The 18,172-nt window shown below is 42.1% G+C and overlaps 1 protein-coding gene across 1 annotated transcript in view; it reads right to left on the bottom strand.

The window, feature by feature from the left end:
* The window catches only part of COL23A1 (collagen type XXIII alpha 1 chain), a 358,005-nt gene that overhangs the window by 51,930 nt on the left and 287,903 nt on the right, over window positions 1-18,172 (bottom strand). The window lies entirely within an intron of this gene.

The raw sequence follows: 18,172 nt of genomic DNA, 5'->3' as shown, positions 1-18,172 counted from the left end.
TAACCATGGAGAGGGGCAAACTTTCCCAAGTACAGCTCATAATCTAGAAGCTATGACATAAAGTCTGATCCAACCATACAAAAACAAAAATGTCTGCAAGGCAGAAAGCACTGTCGACAAAGTCAAAAGCCAGAGTGGAAACATATTTCTAACTCATGTCACAAAGGCTAGATACCTTGATATAAAAGTGCTCCTACAAATCAACTCTAAAAACATCAACAATCAAATAGAAAAATGGTGAAAAGATATGAATAGAGAATACACAGAAAATACAGCCCTTTAGGATGCAAAACAAAAGGAAATCTTCATTCACAATAAAAGAAATGAAAATTAAGGCTATAATCATATCAGATTAGAAAGAGTGAACAAAATATGATGACTTATGTCAAGGGAAATGAGGACAGTCAGCTCACACATTGGTTGAAAGGATAAATTGGTACATTCTCTACAGAGAGTGATTCGGCAATACTAATTAAGATTTAAAATTTTTGTGCCAATTGCTACAATGATCCTCCTAGAAATGTATTCCATAGATATATGAACAAATATATAAGACGACAGGTGTAGAAGAATACTCATTGCAGAACTAATTGAGATGATAAAGACATTAGAAACAGTACAAGTGGAATTGCTTAAAAGAAAGGATGGGAGGCTTATCTAAATGGGATACGATGCAGCTGTGAAAAAGATTAAAGTAGTTCTGTATTTCTGACATGGAATAATCTCCCAGCCATATTGTTACATTTTTAAAAAGGCATGTCTTTTAATTGGCAGCCATTTGTGCTAAAAATTTGGTAGACTTTTGTTTGTATAAACATGGAACATCTCTGGGTGTGCAGAGAAGAATGTGGTCATCAAGTTACTTCCGAGTAGGGGAACGGGATGGTGGGAGGACAGCAGTGGCTGGGGAGACTGACTTTTCACCATGGACTCTTTGATGCCATTGGATACACGTGTATAGCTACCAAGTCAGACAAGGCAATAAACTTTAACTTGAAAACAGCTGGAGTAAGCTCTGTGTTTTTGTCTGGTCCTTCAGCTTTTGCTGCCTTTCCTCACACTCACTTCCAAGCTCTCTCCAAGAAAGCTCAGATTGCGATTATCATTCTGAGGACCTGGGGTCCTGAGAGTGGAGCCCGGGGCCTGGTGTGAGGTGCAGCTCAGGAGATGAAGGAGGAGCTGCAAGAGTAACCATCACTCACTTAGGGCTCATCATGCACTGGCAGCTTTTCCTAACCATCTCATTTAACCCCTTATGCAACCTCACCAGCACATTTTACAGATGAGGAAACTGAGGCTCAGAAAGGTTACCATGCCCAGGGTCACGTCCTGCTGAACCCAGGCATGACCCAGGCAGCTTGACTTTAAGCCTAACAAAGTGCAAACTATTTTGGCAGAAAGAGCTCTGACATTCACCGAGTGTCCCCTGAGGTCTCCGGGAGGGTGCGTGGCATGTCTGAGGTCACCTAGCTACTGGAAGTTCAGGATGGAAGCAGCGCTGTGGGATGGAAGCAGCGCTGTGGGACCCCAAACTTTCCATCTTCCACTGTCCCCAGAGGGGTGTTCAGAGTGGGAATGGCAGCATTCCAGAGACTGATCCCATCACTGGTGGGACAGGACACATCTAGCCCATCTAAGAGATTCTAAAACACACCAAGCCACCACCTCTCTTGAGACCTGCTGGCACCATATCACCAGTCACCATCACTTAGCATTGGCACCATCACTACAGCCTCCTTCTTCTTGGCACCTCAACCCCACCAACCAGAGGGGCCTTTTAAAGATGCCCACCCCTTCCCAGGGCTTCCCATTTAAGTGGAATAACATCCAGACTCTCAGGAGGCACAGCGCTCCCATGTGGCCCTGCTCCTTGCTCCATCAGCCTCGGCTAAGCACTGGGTCCCACTTGTCTCTCTCAGTTCCCCAAGGGGCCAGCCCTCTTCTGCCCCAGGACATTCACACCCCCCTTTGTGACTGCCTTCATGACCATGAAACTGAAGACATCTCCTCACCCTTCTCCCGCACTTGTTTCCATCACAGCTGGCTGCTATTTCCTTCCAAGCACATATCAGTCTTTATTCCTGAAATCCACTTATTTGTGTTTTGTTTATTGTCTGTCAGCCCCACCAGCAAGGCAGTTCCCTGAGAGCTGGGGCCCTTTGTGCCTGGCTTCCTGCTGTTTCCCCCAGGCTTAGAACAGGGCCAGGCAGGCACAAGCACTTCATAAATTCATGCTGAATGGACGAGAGGGGAGAAGGGCAGGAGTGCTGAGCCCTTGGTTTCTGGGAAATAGGTTCCATGACTCCCCAGGATACCCAAATCCAAGGATGCTCAAATCCCTTGTATAAAATGGTTATATTTGCATATAACCTATACAATCCTCTGTATATTTTAAATCATTTCTAGATTACTTATGATACCTCACACAATGTAAATACTATGTAAATAGTTGCTGGTGCACAGCAAATTCAAGTTTTGCTTTTTGGAACCTTCTGGAAATTTAAACAAAATTCTTATAGGTGGTTGTTTGAATCCATGGATGTGGGACCTGCAAGTACAGAGGGCCGACTGTACAGGGTTTGTGCTGTGGCTGCCGGAAGCCTCTGGAGATGGACTCACTGGCCAGCCAAGAGTGACACATGAGACGGAGGGCTTGGCTCAGGTTGTCCAGGCGTTCCCTGCTTAGAAAGTAAGGCTGGCTTCAGGGCCTCCAGGAGGCCACGTGCTGGTCTGGCCATGGCCCGCCCCATTCTGCACACAGCTTTCAAGCATGTGTTCCAGGCACTGGCTGGATCTGCTGCCTTTGCTGTCAGGAATGTGGGAGCAATTAAATAAGAGCCAGATGACTTGGAAGATAAATAAAATGGGTCTGAGGGAGTAGGGGGTTCGATGATTCTGGATCCTCTTTAACTGAACTGATGTGGCCCGACAGGGACAGTGTTTCCCAAACTGGGAGCCAATCCTCTCACACCTCAAGGTTCAGAGGGTGCATGAGGTGCTAGTTGACAGGTAAGCAGAAGTGGGTGGAGGGTCTGGGGCCTACAATGCCTCCCTAGAGCTCTTAGTCCTTCTGGGGATGATCTTTTCCTCAGTGTTTCCCAAAGGCTACATTCCTGGAAAAGCAAACTGGGAAGAATTCCCACAGCCTGGCTAGTGGGCGGCCTGCACTCTTGGAGCTGGGGGCTGGCCTTAGTGCCTGAGGCTGCTGGGGTCATTGTCCATGCTCACAGCCCACACCTGCCCCTCTTGGGCTCTGCCTGGACTCCTGACTGCACTGTGCCTGCTCCCTGCTCTGCCCAACAGGCCCTGGCTCAGATCTAGCCCTGTGCCTCTTCCCACTCAGCCAGCCTGGGTTACAGGGTCCTGGCTCTTGACCCTTGGAAACCCACTCACCCATGAGGAAATGACCTTCAGACATGCTTCGCTGGGGTTTCCCCAGTGCAGCAGAGTAGGCCAAGGCTTTTCAACTGAGTTTGCAGGTAGATGAAATGAGGCTTGGAGGTTGGCAAACCCAGAGCCAATACTGAGTCAGAGAGCCAGGCACTTAGGTCAGGCCTCAGGCCCTGCATTTAATCAGGCCGATACTGCCAGGGACTGTTGAGGCCTTAGAACCTGGCTCTCCAGCTGATGAGCTCTAGACCTTGAGCAAGTGCCTGTTCTCTCTGACGCAAACTCTGCTTCTGGGAAACGTGGGGAATAACAATCCCTGCCTCTCTGGACTGCTATGAAGATTGAGTAAGATATTGTGTATATGTAAAGTGCCTGGGACAACGGTGGCACACAGGAGGCACCAAAACCCAATGCTGGCTGCAATCACAGTATAGCATTCTTTCTCTTTCTCTGTTTCTAATGCACACACGCATTCTGTGCAGACACACACACACACACATGCAAAAAGAAGAGAAACACAGATGGTGGCTTTCCATTGTTTGGCTTCATGTTGCCAAACAAACCCTGACTACACAACAGGGTTGAAGAGTCTCCTTTTGAAACGGCACCTCAGATGGGCCTCCAGCATTTTGGCTGTGATGACTCTCAGGTACAAGGCTGTATCCCTGGAATTCAGGGTCAAGTTGGCCAGCCTTGGCATGGAGGTTTGCTCTGGCAATCACCCTACTCAGACACTGCAGGGTAGACAGTGGTGCTGATTAGAAGCCTAAGTGAAAACTTATTGGATTAAACTCATTGGATTAAAAAAAACCCCCCAAAACTAGTTCTATTGATATGTAATTCACATACCAGGAAATCCACTCTTTTAAAAGTATAAACTTCAATGATTTTTGGTATATTCACAGAATTGTGCAACCATCACCGTTATGTTATTTTGTTTATCCTTCATTTTTGAAAGAGAGTTTTACTGGACATAAGATTCTAGGTTCTTTTATTCCTTTGACTAGGTCAGGTCATCCCACTGCCTTCTGGCCTCCATTATTTCTGGTGAGAAGTCAGCTGTTAATCTTATTGGGGTTCCCTTGTATGGATGAGTGATTTCTCTCTTGCTGCTTTCAAGATTTCCTCTTTGTCTTTGACTTTCAGCATTTTACTGTAATGTGTCTGGGTCTGTATCTCTGCATTTATCTTACTTATAGATCACTGAGCTTCTTGGATATGTAGATTAATGTTTTCAGCAAATTTGGAAAGCTTTCACCCATTATTTCTTCAAAACTTTTTAATGCTCCCTTCTCTTTTCCTGTCTTTCTAGCACCCCCATTGTACGTATGTTAGTGTGCTTGAAGGTGTCCTACATTTCTCTGAGGCTTGGTTTATTTTTCTTCATTCCATTTTTACTGTGTTCTTTAGATTGCATACTCTCTATCCATCTATCTTCAAGTTCATTGCTGGTTCAACTCTACTGCTGAAACTCTCTAACGAATTTTTATTTTGGTAAAGTCCAATTTATTTTTTTGTCACTGTGATTTAGGTGTCACACCTGAAAAACCATTGCTTAACCCAAGGTCATGAAGATGTGATGTTTTCTTATAAGGACTTACAATTTTACCTCTTACATTTAGGTCTATGATACATTTTGAGCTATTTTTTGTGTATTGTAGGAGGAAGGAGTCCAACTTCATTCTTTTGCATTTAGTAGTCCTACCACTATTGAATTGTCTTGGCATTCTTGTAAAAGAAATTTGATGGTAAAAGTAAGGATTTATTTCTGGAATCTCAGTTCTATTCTGTTGATCTATTTGTCTATATTTATTCCAGTACCATACTATCTTGATCACTGAAGCTTTGTATAAGTTTTAAAATGGGGAAGTGTGAGGCCTTTACCTTTGTTCTACTCTTTCAAGGTGTTTAGGCTATTCTGGATTCCTTGCATTTCCATATAAATTTGAGAACCAATTTGCAATTTCTAAAAAAAAAAAATCCAAGTGGGATTTTAATAATACAGATTGCATTGAAACTATAAATTAATTTGTGGAATATTGCCATATTAACATTGTATTGTCTTCCAATCCATGAATATGGATGTCTTACCATTCATTTAGGTCTTCTTTAATTTCTTTCAACAATATTTTATAGTTTTCACTATACAAGTCTTACACTTATTTTGTTAAATTTATCCCTGAATATTTTATTATTTTCCAAGCTTTTATAAGTGAAACTGCTTTCTTAATTTCATTAAAAATTCTTCATTGCTAGTGTATAGAAATATGATTGATTTTTGTATATTGATCTTTTTTTTTTTTTTTTTTTGCGGTATGTGGGCCTCTCACTGTTGTGGCCTCTCCCGCTGCGGAGCACAGGCTCCGGAGGCGCAGGCTCAACAGCCATGGCTCATGGGCCCAGCCGCTCCGCGGCATGTGGGATCTTCCCAGACCGGGGCACGAACCCGTGTCCCCTGCATCGGCAGGTGGACTCTCAACCACTGCGCCACCAGAGAAGTGCTGTATATTGATCTTGTATCATGAAATCTTGCTAAACATCTTCATGAACTCCAATAAATTTTTTGTGGATTCTTTATGTAAGTAAATAAATAAATAGCATAATCCAAAAGACATTCAACATCATTAATTATTAGGGAAATGCAAATCAAAACCACAATGAGATAGCACCTCACATCTATCAGAATGGCTACTAGTAAAAAACAAACAAACAAAAAAGACAAGTGTTAGTAAGGAAGTAAAGAAATTGGAAACTTTGTGCACTGTTTGTGGGTTTATTTCTGGGCTCTTGATTCTGTTCCATTTGTCTATGTGTCTGTTTATTACTATAGCCTTATAGTACAGCTAGAAATTAGGAAGTATGATGCCTTCTGCTTTGTTCTTCTTTCTCAGGATTGCTTTGGCTATTTGGGGTTTTAAAAATCCATTTACATTTAATTTGATTGCTCAGAAGGTAGGATTTATGTGTGCCAATTTGGAATTTAATTTCTATATGTCTTCCATCTTCTTTATTCCTCTATTACTCCATTACTCCTTCTTTTTTTGTTAACTAGATCTTTTCTAGTGTAACATTAAAAAATTTTTTTATTGGAGTATAGTTGATTTACAATGTTGTGTTAGTTTTAGGTGTATAGCAAAGTGAATCTGTTATACAAATACATATATCCACTCTTTTTTAGATTGTTTTCCCATATAGGCCATTACAGGGTATTGAGTAGAGCTCCCTGTGCTATACAGTAGGTCCTTATTAGTTATCTATTTTATGTATAGTAGTGTGTATATGTCAATCCCAATCTTACAATTTATCCCTCCCCCTGTAGTGTACCATTTTAATTCCTTATTTCTCTTATGTTTTTTGGAGTTATTTTCTCAGTGGCTGCCCAGGGGTTTATAATTAGCATCTTAATTTAAAATAACCTGGTTTGGATTAATAGCAATTTACTTTCAGTTGTATACAAATACTTTGTTCCAATATAGCTCTGTTGTTATCTCTTCTTAGTATTATTATTGTCATAAATTACTGTTTTATACATTATAAGCCCATCAACACAGTTTTATCAATACTGCTCTATGCAATTGACTTTTAACTCAGAAGAGAGAAAAGAGTTACAAATAAATATACATTTTGGCCCTGAACCAAGATGGTGGAGTAGAAGGACGTGCTGTCACTCCCTCTTGTGAGAACACCAGAACCACAACGAGCTGCTGGACAGTCATTGACAGGAAGACACTGGAACTCACCAAAAAAGATACACCACATCCAAAGACAAAGGAAAAGCCACAATGAGATGGTAGGAGGGGCGCAATCACAGTAAAATCAAATCCCATAACTGCTGGGTGGGTGACTCACAGACTGGAGAACACTTATACCACAGAAGTCCACCCACTGTAGTGAAGGTTCTGAGCCCCACGTCAGGCTTCCAAACCTGGTGGTCCGGCAATGGGAGGAGAAATTCCTAGAGAATCAGACTTTGAAGGCTTGCAGGATTTGATTGCAGGACTTCAACAGGACTGGGGGAAACAGAGACTCCACTCTTGGAGGGCACACACAAAGTAGTGTGTGCATCGGGACCCAGGGGAAGGAGCAGTGACCCAACAGGATACTGAACCAGACGTACCTGCTATTGTTGGAGGGTCTCCTGCAGAGGCAGGGGGTGGCTGTGGCTCACTGTGAGGACAAGGACACTGGCAGCAGAGGTTCTGGGAAGTGCTTCTTGGCGTGAGCCCTCCCAGAGTCCGCCATTAGACCCACCAAAGAGCCCAGGTAGGCTCCAGTATTGGGTTACCTCAGGCCAAACAACCAACAGGGAGGGAACCCAGCCCCACCCATCAGCAGTCAAGTGGATTAGAGTTTTACTGAGTTCTGTCCACCAGAGCAACAGCCAGCTCTACCCACCACCAGTCCCTCCCATCAGGAAACTTGCACAAGCCTCTTAGATAGCCTCGTCCACCAGAGGGCAGACAGCAGAAGCAAGAACTACAATCTTGCAGCCTGTGGAACAAAAACCACATTCACAGAAAAATAGATAAGATGAAAGGCAGAGGGCTATGTACCAGATGAAGGAACAAGATAAAACCCAAGAAAAAAAGCTAAATGAAGTGAAGATAGGGAACCTTCCAGAAAAAGATTCAGAATAATGATAGTGAAGATAATCTAGGAGCTCAGAAAAAGAATGGAGGCAAAGATCGAAAAGATGCGAGAAATGTATAACAAAGACCTAGAATAATTAAAGAACAAACAAACAGTGATGAACAATACAATAACTGAAATGAAAAATACACTAGAAGGAATCAATAGCAGAATCACTGAGGCAGAAGAACGGATAAGTGACCTGGAAGACAGAATGATGGAATTCACTGCTGTGGAACAGAATAAAGAAAAAAGAATGAAAAGAAATGAAGACAGCCCAAGAGACCTCTGGGACAACATTAAACACAACAACAGTCTCATTATAGGGGTCCCAGAGGGAGAAGAGAGAGAGAAAGGACCAGAGAAAATATTTGAAGAGATTATGGTCAAAAAATTCCCGAACATGGGAAAGTAAACAGCCACCCAAGTTCAGGAAGTGCAGAGAGTCCTATAAAGGATAAACCCAAGGAGAAGCACGCTGAGACACATAGTAATCAAATGGGCAAATATTAAAGACAAAGAAAAATTATTGAAAGCAGCAAGGGAAAAATGACAAATAACATATAAGGGAACTCCCATAAGGTTAAGAGGTGATTTCTCAGAAGAAACTCTACAAGCCAGAAGAGAGTGGCATGATATACTTAAAGTGATGAAAGGGAAGAACCTACAATCAAGATTATTTTACCTGGCAAGGATCTCATTCAGATTCAATGGAGATATCAAAAGCTTTACAGACAAGCAAAAACTAAGAAAATTCAGCACCACCGAACCAGCTCTACAACAAATGCTAAAGGAACTTCTCTAGGTGGGAAACACAAGAGAAGAAAAGGACCTACAAAAACAAACCCAAAACAATTAAGAAAATGGTCACAGGAACATACATATCGATAATTACCTTAAACTTGAATGGATTAAATGCTCCAACCAAAAGACACAGGCTCACTGAATGGATACAAAAACAAGACCCATATATATGCTGTCTACAAGAGACCCACTTCAGACCTAGGGACACATACAGGCTGAAAGTGAGGGGATGGAAAAAGATATTCCATGCAAATGGAAATCAAAAGAAAGCTGGAGTGGCAATATTCATATCCGATAAAATAGACTTTAAAATAAAGAATGTTACAAGAGACAAGGAAGGCCACTACATAATGATCAAGGGATCAATCCAAGAAGAAGATATAACAATGATAAATATATATGCACCCAACATAGAAGCACCTAAATACATAAGGCAACTGCTAACAGCTATAAAAGAGGAAATCAACAGTAACAAAATAATATTGGGGGGCTTTAACACCTCACTTACACCAATGGACAGATCATCCAGAATGAAAATAAATAAGGAAACAGAAGCTTTAGATGACACAATAGACCAGTTAGATTTAATTGATATTTATAGGACATTCCATCCAAAAGCAGCAGATTACACTTTCTTCTCAAGTGTGCACGGAACACTTTCCAGGATAGATGACATCTTGGGTCACAAATCAAGCCTCAGTAAATTTAAGAAAATTGAAATCATATCAAACATCTTTTCTGACCACAATGCTATGAGATTAGAAATGAATTACAGGGAAAAAACGTAAAAAACACAAACACATGGAGGCTAAACAATACGTTAGTAAATAACCAAGAGATCACTGAAGAAATTAAGGAGGAAATCAAAAAATACCTACAGACAAATAACAATGAAAACATAACGATCCAAAACCTATGTGCAAAAACAGCTCGAAGAGGGAAGTTTATAGTTATACAAGCCTACCTCAAGAAACAAGAAAAATCTCAAATAAACAATCGAATATTACACATAAAGGAACTAGAGAAAGAAGAATAAACAAAACCTAAATTTAGCAGAAGGAAAGAAATCATAAAGATCAGAGCAGAAATAAATGAAATAGAAACAAAGAAAATAGCAAAGATCAATAAAACTAAAAGCTGGTTCTTTGAGAAGATAAACAAAATTCATAAACCATTAGCCAGACTCATCAAGAAAAAGAGGGAGTGGACTCAAATCAATAAAATTAGAAATGAAAAAGGAAAAGTTACAGCAGACACTGCAGAAATACAAAGCATCCTAAGAGACTACTACAAGCAATTCTATGCCAATAAAATGGACAACCTGGAAGAAATGGACCAATTCTTAGAAAGGTATAACCTTCCAAGACCGAACCAGGAAGAAATAGAAAATATGAACAGACCAATCACAAGTAATGAAATTGAAACCCTGATTAAAAATCTTCCAACAAACAGAAGTCCAGGACCAGATGGCTTCACAGGTGAACTCTATCAAACATTTAGAGAAGAGCTAACACCCCTCCTTCTCAAACTCTTCCAAAAAATTGCGGAGGAAGGAACACTCCGAAACTCATTCTATGAGGCCACCATCACCCTGAGAGCAAAACCAGACAAAGATACTACAAAAAAAGAAAATTACAGACCAATATCAATGATGAATATAGATGCAAAAATCGTCAACAAAATACTAGCAAACAGAATCCAACAACACATTAAAAGGATCATACACCACGATCAAGTGGGATTTATCCCAGGGATGCAAGGATTCTTCAATACACGCAAATGAATCAATGTGATACACCATATTAACAAATTGAAGAAGAAAAGCCATATGATTATCTCAATAGATGCAGAAAAAGCTTTTGACAAAATTCAACACCCATTTATGATAAAAACTCTCCAAAAAGTGGGCATAGAAGGAGTCTACCTCAACATAATAAAGGCCATATACGAACAAACCCACAGCAAACAACATTCTCAATGGTGAAAAACTGAAAGCATTTCCTCTAAGACCAGGAATAAGACAAGGATGTCCACTCTCATCACTATTATTCAACACAGATTTGGAAGAGCCTACCTCAACATAATAAAGGCCATATACGAACAAACCCACAGCAAACAACATTCTCAATGGTGAAAAACTGAAAGCATTTCCTCTAAGATCAGGAATAAGACAAGGATGTCCACTCTCACCACTATTATTCAACATAGATTTGGAAGTGCTAGTCACGGCAATCAGAGAAGAAAACGGAATAAAAGGAATACAAATTGGAAAAGAAACAGTAACAGTAAAACTGTCACTTTTGCAGATGACATGATACTATACATAGAGAATCCTAAAGATGCCACCAAAAGACTACGAGAGCTAATCAATGAATTTGGTAAAGTTGTAGGATACAAAATTAATGCACAGAAATCTCTTGCCTTCCTATACACTAATGATGAAAAATCTGAAAGAGAAATTAAGGAAACACTCCCATTTACCATTGCAACAAAAAGCATAAAATGCCTAGGAATAAACCTACCTAGGGAGACAAAAAACCTTTATGCAGAAAAATATAAGACATTGATGAAAGAAATTAAAGATGATACCAACAGATGGAGAGATATACCATGTTCTTGGATCGTAAGAATCAATATTGTGAAAATGACTATACTACCCAAAGCAACCTACAGATTCAATGCAATCCCTATCAAATTACCAATGGCATTTTTTACGGAACTAGAAGAAAAAATCTTAAAATTTGTATGGAGGCACAGAAGACCCCGAATAGCCAAAGCAGTCTTGAGGGAAAAAAAACAGAGCTGGAGGAATCAGGCTCCCTGACTTCAGACTATACTACAAAGCTACAATAATCAAGATAATATGGTAGGGGCCTCCCTGGTGGCGCAGTGGTTGAGAGTCCGCCTGCCGATGCAGGGGATACGGGTTCGTGCCCCGGTCTGGGAGGATCCCATATGCCGCGGAGCGGCTGGGCCCGTGAGCCATGGCCGCTGGGCCTGCGCATCCGGAGCCTGTGCTCCGCAACGGGGGAGGCCACAACAGTGAGAGGCCCGCATACCGCAAAAAGAAAAAAAAAAAAAAAAAAAAAAAAAGATAATATGGTACTGGCACAAAAACAGAAACATAGATCAATGCAACAAGATTGAAAGCCCAGAGATAAACCCATGCAACTATGGTCAACTAATATGACAAAGGAGGCAAGACTATACAATGGAGAAAAGACAGTCTCTTCAATAAGTGGTGCTGGGAAAACTGGACAGCTACATGTAAAAGAATGAAATTAGAACACTCCCTAACACCATACACAAAAATAAACTCAAAATGGATTAAAGACCTAAATGTAAGACTGGACACTATAAAACTCTTAGAGGAAAACATAGGAAGAACACCCTTTCACATAAATCACAGCAAGATCCTTTTTGATCCACCTCCTAGAGTAATGGAAATAAAAACAAAAATAAACAAAAATTAACAAATGGGGCCTAATGAAACTTAAAGGCTTTTGCATAGCAAAGGAAACCATAAACAAGATGAAAAGACACCCCTCAGAATGGGAGAAAATATTTGCAAATGAATCAACGGACAAAGGATTAATCTCCAAAATATATAAACAGCTCATGCAGCTCAATATTAAAGAAACAAACAACCCAATCCAAAAATGCACAGAATACGTAAATAGTCATTTCTCCAAAGAAGACACACATATGGCCAAGAAGCATATGAAAAGCTGCTCAACATCACTAATTATTAGAGAAATGCAAATCAAAACTACAATGAGGTATCACCTTACACCAGTTAGAATGGGCATCACCAGAAAGTCTACAAACAACAAATGCTGGAGAGGGTGTGGAGAAAAGGGAACCCTCTTGCACTGTTGGCGGGAATGTAAATTGATACAGCCACTATGGAGAACAGTATGGAGGTTCCTTCAAAAACTACAAATAGAACTACCATATGACCCAGCAATCCCACTACTGGGCATATACCCAGAGAAAACCATAATTCAAAAAGACACATGCACCTCAAAGTTCATTGCAGCACTATTTACAATAGCCAGGTCATGGGAGCAACCTAACTGCCCATCGACAGACGAATGGATAAAGAAGATGTGGTACATATATACAATGGAATATTACTCAGCCATAAAAAGGAACGAAATTGGGTCATTTGTTGAGATGTGGATGTATCTAGAGATTGTCATATAGAGTGAAGTTAGTCAGAAAGAGAAAAACAAATATCGTATATTAATGCATATATGTGGAACCTAGAAAAATGGTACAGATGAACCAGTTTGCAGGGCAGAAATTGAGACACAGATCTGTCTCAGAGAACATATGTATGGACACCAATGGGGGGAAGCGGCGGGGCTTGGGGATGGTGGTGTGATGAATTGGGTGATTGTAATTGACATGTATACACTGATGTGTATAAAATTGATGACTAATAAGAAGCTGCTGTGTAAAAAAATTAATAAAATAAAATAGAAAAAATATATATATACATTTTGGGACTTCCCTGGTCGTCCAGTGGTTAAGACTCCTTGCTTCCCCTGCAGGGGGTGTGGGTTCGATCCCTGGTTGGGGAACTAAGCAAGGGTGCAGCCAAAAATAAAAAAAAAAGACATTTATACTGTCTTTCATATTTACCTGTGTAGTTACCTCACTGAAGCTCTTTATTTCTGTGTGTGAATTTAAATTACTGTCTAGTGTCCTTTAATTTCATACTGAAGGAGTCTCTTCCATATTTCTTTGTAGAGCAGGATGCTAGCGATGAATTCTCTTCATTTTTGTTTACTTAGGCATGTCTTAATTTCTTCTTCACTTTTCAAGTATAGTTCTTCTGGCTATAGATTTCTTTGTTGACAGTTTTTCTTTTTTTCATCACTTTGAATATGTCATAACAACTGCCTTTTGGCTTTCATGGTTTTTGATGAGAAATCAGCTATTAATCTTATTGAGGATCCTTTTTCTGTGATGAGTCATTGTTCTTTCGCTGCTTTTAAGATTCTTTCTTCTGCGCGTGTCAAGAAGTGGGAGGATCCAGCTCTCAGCCATGGAAGGTGCCAAGGTCAGTGGTGAAGTGGCCACCATGGTGTTTTAAAAAAAAAGATTCTTTCTTCATTTTTTTCCTTTTGGTAATGTGGCTGTGATGTACTTAGATTTGGATCTCTTTGAGTTTATTCTACTTGGAGTTTGTTGAGCTTCTTGGATGTGCAGATTAATGTTTTCTTCATATTTGGGAAGATTTTGGCCATTAATTCTTCATATATTCCTTCTGCCTCTTTCTCTTATCCCCTACTGAGGCCCCCATTATATAAATGTTGGCACACTTGATAGTGTCCCACAGATCTCTGTGATTCTGTTCATTTTTCTTCATTCTTTTTTTCTTTCTCTTCCTTAGACAGGATCATCTCAATTGACCTGTCTTCAAGTTTGCTGATTCTTTCTTCTGCCAGCCCAAGTCTACTGTTGAGCCCCTTTAGTGAATTTTTCATTTCAGTTATTGTACTTACAGCTCCAGAATTTCTATTTGGTTTCTTTAAAAAATACTTTCTATCTTTCTATTGATAATCTCCATTTGGTGGCATATAATTCTTATGGTTTCTTTTAATTATTTAGACATGGTTTCCTTTAGTTCTTTGAACATATGTATAATAGCCAATATAAAATCTTTGTCTAGTAAGTTCATCTGGGCTTCCTCACTGACTGCTTTTTTTCCTCTTTTTTTTCCCTTGCCATACTTTCTTGTATCTTCGTGTGTCTTTGTTAAAAATTGGGCATCAAATAATCTACTATGGCTACTCTGGAAACTAGATATCCCTCTTCCTTTCCAGGGTTTGTTGTTGTTGTTGTTTGTTCAAGGGGCTTTTTTGAGCTAATTCTCTGAAATGTGTACTCTTTGTCACGTGCAGCTACTGAATTCTCTGCTTGCTTTGCTTAATTGTCAGTTTAAGACAGAGGTTTTCTTTAATGCCTTGACCTGGTAAGTCTCCCATTCTGTTCTGAGGGGCTTTTTGTGTGTGTTGAGCATAACTTCAACACTCTATCAGGTTACAACTCTGCTTTTGCCTTTACTTCTTGCTTGAGTGGAGACTCAAGGTCAGCCAGAGGTGAGAGACTGGGGCTCTTTTAGGTCTTTCCCTGCATGGGCATGTGTCTTCTAGATCCCCAGGTATATGGGAGCATTTAAAAGCCCCTTTGGACAGCTCATCCCCTAGATTTTCATTTAAATTTTTGTGTCAGCTTCTTGTTTGCTCCAACTTGTATTGCCACCTCAGGCAGCTGCAAAGTTAAACAACTGCTGCTGAGTGTATTTGGCAAGCACTTTGGGGATAGGGCTTTTCCCAGTGAGTGAGCTCTACATCAGGTCAAAAAAGATGAGTTTTGTGTATGGGCTTTTCCAGGGAGCTAACAGACAGTGACAAGTTTCAGAGAATGAGCATTTGGGGAGCTTCAGAGTTGTTCTGCCACCTCCAATGGCTGCTAGTTTTCACAGGTACTGTGACTGTGAGGCTGTGATGGTTTTTAAGGCTACCATGGGGCTGGGGAGATGGGCAAATTAAAATGCTACAAACCTCACTGTTCTCAGCAAGTTTCAGACCTTTTTCTTAAATTAACATTTCTTAGGTTGTTACCAGACCTTAATTTCCAGGATTCTGAAAAGGTCAATTTTTCCTAGTGTTCTTGATGCTTTTATGGAGGAGCAGATTTTCAGAAGTCCTATCTCTACCATCCCAGGAGTGCTTCTTCCACTGTATTTTTAGAAAGGGTTTCTTGCGGCCAGGGAGGATAAAAAACCCTGACATTAAAACTGCTGACCTAAGGCTGGCGGCTGCAGAGATTTGGTGAGTACCTCCTTTTGTCTCTGTAGGTTTAGCACAAGCATCAGCCAAGCAGGATTTGATTGTTTTCATCCTTGTCTCTTCCTGCCTCCTAAAAAGTCCCTCTTTCTCTCTCCCTCCTCCCTTCCCTCCCTCTTCCCCGTCAACAAGCATTTATTGACCATATCTTTAGTGCCTGCGGGTCAAGCTCCTGCTCTGAGGAGCCTGTGCTTTGGTGGAGAAGGACATGTTTGCAGAGCAGACCACCAGCCCAGCAGGGAGTGCTGTGACTGAGGGAGGGATCTAGGGGGCTGGGGGAGCCAGGGTAGAGTGATGGATGTTCTTTGGGAAAGGGAAGTCTGGAAGGAGAAAAAATACTGCCTACGTTCCCTAGAAAGAGAATACCAAGGGTAGTGCTTGGTTTCCCCAGCTGAGAAATAGGCCAGGGGGGAGATGAAAAATCCACTCCATCACAATAAAGACACAAAAACACTGTAGGACCTGTGAGGCATATTCCAGACAAAGGCTCCCACTGGGAGCTGGAGAGAACCCATCCCCACAGGCGGGCAGGGTCGGCTCTGTCTGCAGGTCTGCAGCAGCAGCAAGAAGCCATCTCAGCCAGATGTTGTCCCACCAGGCAAAAAGAGCCTTTCTCCCTGGGGCGAAGAAAAAGTCTGGTTTGTACAAGGGAAGGGCCCAAAGCCAAGAGGTGCATGTGTGTGAAACTATCTAGAAATAAACACGAGGCCCAGCCAAAGCTAATCAGAGAGGGACACCTGCTCTGTGCTACTCACACCATTCTGTGACAGGCAGAGAATCAGGACATCGCGTGGGAAAGGGCAGTGAAGGGGAGGAGATGCTGCCCATCCCTTGCCCAGTAGCTGACCTTAGATGAGACACTTCTCCCCTTGGAGCCTCACTTTCCTTATCTGCAAAATGGGAATAATAACATATTTTTATCTTTTGCAGAGCTCTGTGAGGATCACATGAGATGAAGGACTTGAAAGGACCCAGGGCAGTGTCAGGGGCCCAGTAAGTCCTTGTCTTTCTTTGACTTTTAGATCAGTTGAAAATTGGAGTCATAATTCTAATGGGTTTTTGAGTAAGTTGAGTAATATTATACTTTGTCCTAAAAAAAGTCACTATGTATTCCTCATCTTCTTCCAAAAAGGACTTCAGGAGCTTACAACAAAAGGCAATAAAACCTTTTATGAGGGCAGAAATAAGAACTGAGTGATGAAGTGTGTATTTGGCCAATGGTGCAGGGACGTGATTACACACAAAATCCATTGCAATCAAGCACAAAACAGTCCTCAGCTTCTGGAAGTCAAAGCAAACAGAGTGCCAGGAAAGGTGTTTCCTTCCAGTGAACTCTGGGGAGTTTATCTGGAGGGCTTCTATATAGGGACCTAGATAGCGCAAGCACGCAGCAAAACGAGAGGACAAGAGGCCCGTGCCCAGTGTCAGGAAGAAGAGTCTGAGGTTCACAGAGAACCTGCCCTGTTTCTCCCAGGCTCAATCTGCCGTTATCACCATGCTCTCCTTGTAAATTTGCTTAGGGGCTGAGCACATGTGCATTCATTCATTCATTCACTGTTCTGTGCGTTTCCATTCCCTGGAGCCTCCTCTGCATCAGGCTCTTGGCTGGGTTGGTGATAGCCCCAGCCAGAGGGATTAGATAAGCCTTTTTGGAGGAGATGCTTGAGCTAGACCGAAAGGACAAAGAATAGTGAATTTGGGGTAAGAATCCAGGTAGAGGAGGAGACATTCGGGGGGTGGGGAGGACATAAGAGTACAGGCTCAGAGTGGGAGGGCCCCGGACATCCACAATGAGGCTGGAGGTAGGGGACATGGGAGAAACCGTGGTGAGAACTGCAGGAGGCTGTGCTGATAAGGACAGTGCTGTGACAAACTGAGGAGGAGACTGATGGGGATTTGGTGGGGAAGTGGGGAGGGAGGGATCAAGGATGATGCCCTGGTGTCTGCATAGGGAAGCAGGTGGCTGGAGGTCCCCTCCCTGCAATGGGGAGCTGGAGGAGAGCAGCTGGGGGAAGTGCTGGGTTCAGTGGGGCTAGGTCCAACCTCTGGGTCCAGAGGAGATGACTTGGCTGGAGGCAGGAAGTGGGTGCGTCATCAGCATTATGGGGGCGCCAGAGCCACAGGGGTGGGAGAGAGAGAAGAGGGCCAAGGGCAGATCCATGTAAGAGGCAAGTGGGCCCCGTAGGAAAGGCATACGAGAAGGGGTCAGAGATGTGGGAGGAAACGCAGGCAAGAGTCAGAGGGGGACCCAGGGGAATGGCCAATGTGAGGCCCAGGAAGAGAAACAGCAACGCATCTGTGTCTGCCAGTATGTCCATCAGGTGGTCAGTGGTAACCCTGGCCAAAAGGATGTGAATGGCGTGACAGTGAGAAGGGGCTGGAGGGGCTGGGAGGAGTGGAAGGCAAGGGGGAGGAGATGGGAGTGGGGTAGGGGTGTGTAGCCTCTGAGGGAAGCTTCACTGTGAGTTGGGGGAAGGGTACACGCAGAG

Source organism: Mesoplodon mirus, assembly GCF_964341445.2.
Source record: "Mesoplodon mirus genome assembly, chromosome: 5".
NCBI classification, from domain to species: domain Eukaryota; kingdom Metazoa; phylum Chordata; class Mammalia; order Artiodactyla; family Ziphiidae; genus Mesoplodon; species Mesoplodon mirus.
This window is presented reverse-complemented; position numbering and strand designations above follow the sequence as displayed.